The sequence below is a fragment of the Canis lupus genome, chromosome 29 (genome assembly GCF_011100685.1).
Source record: "Canis lupus familiaris isolate Mischka breed German Shepherd chromosome 29, alternate assembly UU_Cfam_GSD_1.0, whole genome shotgun sequence".
Lineage (NCBI taxonomy): Eukaryota > Metazoa > Chordata > Mammalia > Carnivora > Canidae > Canis > Canis lupus.
Genome location: NC_049250.1, coordinates 25,087,591 through 25,095,770, shown reverse-complemented (window position 1 = coordinate 25,095,770; position 8,180 = coordinate 25,087,591). Strand labels below are relative to the sequence as shown.

At 37.5% G+C, this 8,180-nt stretch overlaps 1 pseudogene; it reads left to right on the top strand.

Annotated features, from left to right (window-relative positions):
- Positions 1 to 1,417: 1,417 nt before the first annotated feature.
- On the top strand, positions 1,418 to 3,188 carry LOC111093128 (annotated as a pseudogene).
- Positions 3,189 to 8,180: the final 4,992 nt, after the last annotated feature.

The window sequence follows — 8,180 nt, the reverse complement described above, 5'->3', positions numbered from 1 at the left end:
CATGGAAGGAATACATTTCTGTCTCTAAGGAGGGTATCCTTTTCGTCTGTGTTGTAAAAGCTGCGACCAGAAATGGCAGTGATTGAGGATTTGAAGAAGTGAGGGAGAGAGAGGGAACAACCAAAGAAGCCCCCGTTGCCCTAAATGAAACCTACTGGTTTGACATTCTGTTTGAATCGATTTTGAAAAGCCTGACATTTCCTAATTCATTTCAAAGTCATTGAAAAGAATATAAAAATTTTTAAATAAAAGGAAAACTACTAGAAAGCATATGTAAAATAGCTGCAAATATGATATCATTGGCCATTTCTATTTTTCAATGTGCATTCAAATCTGATTCTTGTGGTCTTTCAGTTTCCTTTGAATAACCAGATGTGGGATGTTTAACCATTTTGCCTCTGTTAATTTATAATATTAAAGTATTTTTATTTAATAATTAATTTTTAGTTTAAGAAGGCTATTGGGAAAATTGATCATACCATTTTACTTCCTAAATTAATTTATAAAGCAATATTATATTAATAATGTGACTCTTATTTTTAAAAATAAAATTAGAAGTACTGAAGATGGATTATATAGGAAACACGGTAACCAAAGATAATCTTTAAATATAAAGAAAGGCAGTGTAGCACATTACTGAAGAATATGGTCTCTGGAGTCAAATGCTTAGATTTAAATCCTGAAAACAGGGATCCCTGGGTGGCGTAGCGGTTTGGCGCCTGCCTTTGGCCCAGGGCGCGATCCTGGAGACTTGGGATCGATTCCCACGTCGGGCTCCCGGTGCATGGAGCTTGCTTCTCCCTCTGCCTGTGTCTCTGCCTCTCTTTCTCTCTCTGTGACTATCATAAATAAATTTAAAAAAATTAAAAAAAAAATAAATCCTGGAAACAGACAATACTCTCTGGGTGTCAAATTTTCTGATCTGTAAAATAGGAGAAAGTATAAAATCCTATTCCATGGTTTTTTTGTGAGGATTACATGCAATTGCTCAGAACAGTGCATGGATAATATAAAATAATCAATTTGTCTTAACTGTTTGTTCAAGAAGAATCCAGGTACATCTCCTTTTATTGTATTTCACAGAGTTTGTGTTTTTTACAAATTGGAGGTGTGGCCACCTTGCATCCAGCAGGTCTTCTGGTTCCATTTTTCTCAAAAGCATCTGCTCACTTTCATGTCTCTATGTCACATTTTGGTAATTCTCACAAGTTTTCAAACTTGTTCACTATTATTAATTTTTTTGTGTGTGGTGATCGGTGATCAGTGATCTTTGATGTTGCTATTACAATTGTTTTGGGGCACTAGGAACTGCTCCACCAACCAGGCATTTCCCATCTCTCCCCCTCTCTTCTGGCCTGTCTATCCCCAGAGACACAACAATATTGAAATTAGGCCAATTAATAACCCTACAGTGGCCTCTAAGTGTTCAAGTGAAAGGAAGAGTTGCATGTCTTTCACTTTAAATAAAAAGCTAGAAATGATTAAGCTTAGTGAGGAAGGCATGTCAAAAGTTGAGAGAGGCCAAAAACTAGTCCTCTTGTGCCAAATGATTAGCCAAGTTGTGAATGCAAAGGAAATGCCCTTGAAGGAAATTAAAAGTGTTACTCTGTTGAACACATGAATGATAATAAGAAAGCCAAACAGCCTAATTGCTGATATGGAGAAAGTCTGAGTGGTCTGGATAGAACATTAAACCGGCCACAACAGTCCCTTAAGCCAAATCCAGGGCAAGGCCCCGACTCTCTTCAATTCTGTGAAGGCTGAGGGACGTGAAGGAGCTGCAGAAGAAAAGTTTACAGCTGGCAGAGGCTGGTTCATGAGCTCCAAGGAAAGAAGCCATCAGCATTGCATCGAGGTGCAAGGTGAAGCAGCAAGTGCTGACGTAGGAGCTGCAGCCAGTTCTCCAGAAGACCCAGCTAAGGAAACTAATGACGGTGGCTACACTAAACAATACACTTCCACCGGAGATGGGACAGCCTTCTGCTGGAAGAAGATGCCATCCAGGACTCATAGCTGCAGAGGAGAAATCAGTGCCTGGCTTCAAAGCTTCAAAGGACAGTCTGACTCTCTTGTCAGAGGCTAATGCAGCTGCTGAATTTCACTGGAAGCCAATGCTCGTTGGCCTTTCCGAAAATCCTAGGGCCCTTCAGATTTATGCTAAATCTTCTCTGCACATGCTCTGTAAATGGAACAAGAAAGCCTGGATGATACCACATCTGTTTATAACATGGTTTACTGAATAATTTAAACCCACTGTTGAGACCTACTGCTCAGATTAAAAAAAAAAAAAAGAAGATTTCCTTTCAAAACACAACTGCTCATTGACAATGTCCTGGTCACCTAAGAGCTCTGATGAGATGTACAACAAGGTTAATGCTATTTTCATTCCTGCTAATGCAACATCTATTCTGCAGCCCATGGATCAAGGAGTAAGTCTGACTTTCAAGTCTTATTATCTGAGAAATACATTTTGTAAGGTTGTAGCTGCCATATGTAATAATTCTTCTGATGGATCTGGGTAAGGTAAACTGAAAACCTACTGGAAAGGATTCACTATTCTAGATGACACTAAAAACATCTGTGTTTCATGGGAAGAGGCCAAAATATTAATATTAACTGGAAAGTGGAAGAAGTTGATCCTTACCTTTATGGATAACTTTGAAGGGTTCAAGATTTCAGTGGAGGAAGTAACTGCAGATGGGGTGGAAACAGCAAGAACTACAAGTGGAGGCTGAAGATGTGACTGATATACTGCAATCTCATGATAAAACTGGTACGGATGAGGAGGTGCTTCTTATAGATGAGCAGAGACAATGGTTTCTTGGGGTAGAACCTACTCCTAGTGAAGATGCTGTGAAGATGTTGTGATGGTTGTTGAAATTAGAAGAAAGGAATTAGAATATTAGATAAATGTTGTTGATAAAGCGGCAGCAGGGTTCTACTGCAACTTTGAACAAAGTTCTACTATGAGTCAAATATTATCAAAAAATATCAGATGTTAAAGAGAAATCTTTCATGGAAGGAAGGGTCAACTGATGCAACTTAATGTTGTCTTATTTTCAGAAATTGCCACAGTCACCCCAATCTTCAGCAATCACTACCCTGATTAGAAGGTAGCCATCAACATCGAAGCAGACCCTTTACCAGCAAAAAGATTACAACTCACTGAAAACTCAGACCATGGTTAGCATTTTTTGGCAATAAAGTATTTTTTAGTTAATATATGCATATTGATTTTTAGACCTAATGCTATTGCACACTTAATAGACTGGAGTATAGTGCAAATATAACTTTTATATGCACTGGAAAACCAAAAAATTCATTTGATTCACTTTATTATATTTGCTTTATTGTGGTGGTCTGAAATGAGACCTGCAAATAATGGTGGTGGTCTGGAATGAGACTTGGAAAAATCTTTGAGGTATGCCGGTACATTTAAATGGTGTTATAATACAATTGAGCTCAAGGTAGTGTTGTTCCAAGAAAGGGAAGGAGATTCAGAGATTCTAGAAAGAAGTGCCATTCAAGTAGTTTATAGTGAAAGGAGTAGGAAATTGGTTATAGCTCTGAAGTCCGGCAAACATTTTGTGAAGCCTTGCCTATTAGTAGATGTATAACTTCAAATTTATGTGTCCTTTTTAAAAAAAAGATTTATTTATTTATTTTAGAGAGAGTGGGCATGCATGAACAGGAGGGGCAGAGGGGGAGGGAGAGACAATCTCAAGCAAACTCCCCACTGAGCACGGAGCCTCATTCTGGGCTAGTCTCACAGCCCTGAGATCATGACCCACGCTGAAACCAAGAGCTGGCCACTCAACTGACTGTGCCACACAGACACCCCTGAATTTATCTGTTCTTAAGCCTGCTGCTTCATCTGTGAAATAAATACCATTGTACAGGTCTCTTTTTTTCTTCTTTTGCAGATAAGGAGAGAGATATCAATATAAATAATTAGCAAGTGTCTGGAGACAGCAGGCCTTTAAAATATGGTTACTGTAGTGTTGGTAGTGGTAGTGGTGATGGGGGTGCTTCAAGAGGGATGTGGCACAAATGAGGCAAAAGGAGAGGTGTGCTAGAGATACAGGGCACAGGACACAGCACAGTCACTTGTAGAACTGAAGCTAGGGGTTTGGTTAGATCCAGCAGTAAAACCAGTTGAGGCTCAATCTATCTCAACTCAGTAGTGAAGTTTTCCTGGGGCCAAACAGTCCCAGTGGTAGACAGATTGATTCTGGGGCAGCACCAGGGATAGCTCCCAGTAGCCCTCTAAAAGGCAGGCAACTTGCGTTTCTTCTCTCAGTTTCTGCTTTGAACGTTCAAAGGCTTTCTTTCTTTCTTTTTTCTTTCTCTCTTTCTTTCTTTCTTTCTTTCTTTCTTTCTTTCTTTCTTTCTTTCTTTCTTTCTCTTTCTTTCTTCTTTCTTTCTCTTTCTTTCTTTCTCTTTCTTTCTCTTTCTTTCTTTCTTTTTCTTTCTTTCTTTCTTTCTTTTCTTTCTTTCTTCTTTCCTCTCCCTTCCTTTCTTTCTCTCTCTTTCTTTCAAGACTTATTTATTTCTTTTTGGAGAGTGCAGAGGGAGAAGAAGAGAGAGAGAATATCCAGTGGATTCCTGCTGAGCACAGATCTTTAAGTGGGGTTCAATGTCACAACCCTGAGATCATGACCTGAGCTGAAACCAAGAGTCGGATGCTCAACCAACTGAGTCACACAGACACCCCCAAGGTTAGTTTCCTTTTTAGACTGTTTCCAGTTTCTTGATGAAAACCAAGAAAAGTCCTTCATTCATCCATGAACCTCAGTAATGATATGATGGCTATGGTCTGTACTAGATGGGGCCAAGGTGGGTAGGATTCTCTCTGACTAGATGAGAGTTGTTGATTAAGCATTTTCATAATTTTTTTGATTATCTTATTCTTTTAGGTTGGTGGATTCTTAAAGACAATATCATATAGGGCATAGTTGTGTTAGGGTTTAAGTTTAGGTATTTTCCAAGTATTATGTATTCAATAATAAAGTAAACCAAAGCTACAGTTTGCCATGATTTATGTTTTAAAATAAACAAATAAAATAAATTTGAACTAGAATCTTGAAGTTAGGAAGAAAAATCACAGAAAACTATGATAGAATTTCAAAACCAAAATTCAGAAAGAAGACAAAATAACATGTTACTTAGGAATATATATTTATGTCTAGTGAGTAAAAAAAAAAAGGCAGGGGAATGCTAAACACAAAATTCAAGAAGAGATAGCTTCATTTGGTAGCAGGTGGATCAAATTAGGAAGGAATTTACTCATAGCTTCCACTGACTCTGGTAATTTTTTACTTTCTAGGCTAGATTAGAAGTTTATTAAATGCGAAAATTTCCAGAATTACTGAAGTTATTTCAGGTAACTGCATCTTTATCTTTCTAATCATAAGTGCAAACTTTTTTTTAAATTCCTTATTATGCTATATAAAACAATGGAGAGCCATTTTGACTATGTACCACTTACACAGGTGGACGCTTTTTCAGTTAATCAGTTGCTCCCACATCATTTATTAACCCAAAAATACTTACTAATAATTGTGCTAGTAGTAAAAAGGGTTATAATGTTTAGCATTATTTACCATACAAGAAACTCATTGACACATATGCTGGGATAACTGGACTTTGAGCTCAGTGTCTTACAGGGGATTGATTTCTATTGTTATCTTCCATGACTCTGGTGACGTATAACGTTTAAGGACGATTTAACCATGTCCAGTTATGCTTCCTTCTAGAGTTGATTATGGTGCAGAAGGGTTCTCTGGTTTTCTTTTTCTCTTTGTTTTGTTTTCCTCTCATTTTTGAATGCTGGGTGGCTTGTGGCCTTGCATTTCTTTGCTTTGAAGTTCCTGCCAAATCGATTGGGCTCATTGCCCAGAGAGATTAGAATTGAGAGGTGAGTAGATAAATTAACACCCAGTTGTGATCCAAGGGCCTTCTCAGGGACTAGCTTCTCAGACAAAGAGCAGATTGGTGGGTTTTCAATAGAAAGTATCCTGAACTTAAAGAAGAATTCCTGAGTTCATGTACAAGCTCCAAATACTACCAGCTGCCTAAGACCCTGGTTAGGTCACTTAACTTCTTCAGTCTCTGTTTACTCTTCCATAAAATTGAGAGTGATAACAATTGTCATGTCTTCCACAGTGTCAGAATTTTTTTTTAAAGATTTTTTTTTTATTCATTCATGAGAGACACACACAGAGAGAGAGGCAGAGACACAGGCAGAGGGAGAAGCAGGCTCCATGCAGGGAACCCGACCAGGGATGCGATTCCGGGTCTCCAGGACCAGGTTCTGGGTCAAAGACAGGCGCTAAACTGCTGAGCCACTGGGGCTGCCCCACAGTCTCAGAATTGAGTGAAACAAACATAAAAAGTTCTGTGTGTAGCAAATAGCCATGCTATTGTAGGATATTATTATTAGTCTGCACTTCTCTTTATTTCTATTCCTCTATCTAATCTCTCATAAAGCCCTGTCAGTTTTACTTTCTAGATATCTCTCGTATGTTTCCACATCTCTGCTTTCACCACATCATAACTGAAACTAATTTTTTTGTCTCTACTAGTTTATGATTGTAGCTTCTTATCTGTCCTGCCTTCTCCTTATTGTCATGCAACTCATTTTCCTAACTGGAGCCAGAGAGATCTTTTAAGAAATGCAAATCCGATTATAACACTCTTCTGCTTAAGACCCTTCCCTGGCATCCTATCATTACCAGGATAATGATACCAAACCTTAAGTTGTTCTAAAATCTCTGCATGGTCTGCCCCAAATAACTACTCCTGCTTCATATCACTCCATATTCCTCAAATTTTGAGCCACAATGGCATGACTAGGTAGACAAGTTTCTTTCTTTTTTTCCCTTTTTCCTTTTTACTCTACTTCCTTGGATATTACATAGTTCGATGCATTAATCACAGCCTATTCATGACATACCCTAATTCAGGAAGGCAAGATTTAAAAATGAAACAAAAGATGCAGGAAGAGAAAGATGAAATTTTATGTACTGGGAACATTGATGGGTCTCTGAATGTTGTTATTTTACTATTGCCTTATTCTTGAATTCAAAGCATTCCAAAGATAATTCACAAGGTAATATATTTTGGGGAAGTGTTTGATAGTGAAGTGGAAGGCACCTTGATGGATGGGGCTGGGAAACCTTCATAAGCTCACGGATATTGACAGAATGACATTTTACTCTTCCGAGTAGTACTTACTTCTAGGTAATAGGTAGGGAAATTTAGTATGTTGCCTGTCTTTTCTAAAACATTTTTTTATGCTTTGACATGTTGAGTTGGATTGATTCACCTGTGTAATTGAAAAGTATAATTTGGTCTTAGTGTAATTGGTCTTCTCTTGGAATGCTTATCTGACAGGACAGATCAATTATTAGGTTGGTTCTGCCTTCTACCTACACACAGATCAGAACATATGTAAATTTCTTCTAGAAATGCACTTATTAATGATATCCACATATATACACACATGTGAAGCTTCCATTATATCTGCCTGCTAGTCTCACTTCCTCTTTGTCTCTGTTTCTCTCTCTGCACATATATGTGTATGTGTATAAATATACACACATGAATTAAGTTTTCATTCGTATTTGTTACTCCTGTTAACAATAATTTTACTGTATTTCACAAGGTTCTGCTAATATCTTTAATATATAAATACAGAAAAAGCAAGAAGGGTGGTTAAAATTGATTATCTTGTAAATTCTTAATAATTAATAAGCCAATATGAAAAATGTATATGTCTTCTTATTCAAGTTACGTACTATACATGAAGTTAAAATTAGTCTTGCTCATATGTGTCTTCCTGCTCCAATCTATCTACCTTTCAAATTGCTATCAGAGTTAACTTCCTAAGGAACAAATCTGGTGTCACTCTCCTGTTTATGAATCTTGCTGACTCACCATGACCTAAAGGAAAAAGGCCACATTTATTTGCCTTCAAAATCTCACTCAACTTAGCTAACATATGTTACCATTCTTCTCGTATACACCTCAAATGTCAGTCACCATGAACTTTTCAATATTTTCAACAGAAGATATGTCTTGTCATGATTTGTGAATATTACATTTCAGGGATATCCTTATCTTTTTTATATCTAGAAAAATATTATTTATCCTTGAAGACCCAGCCAAATGTCTCTGTT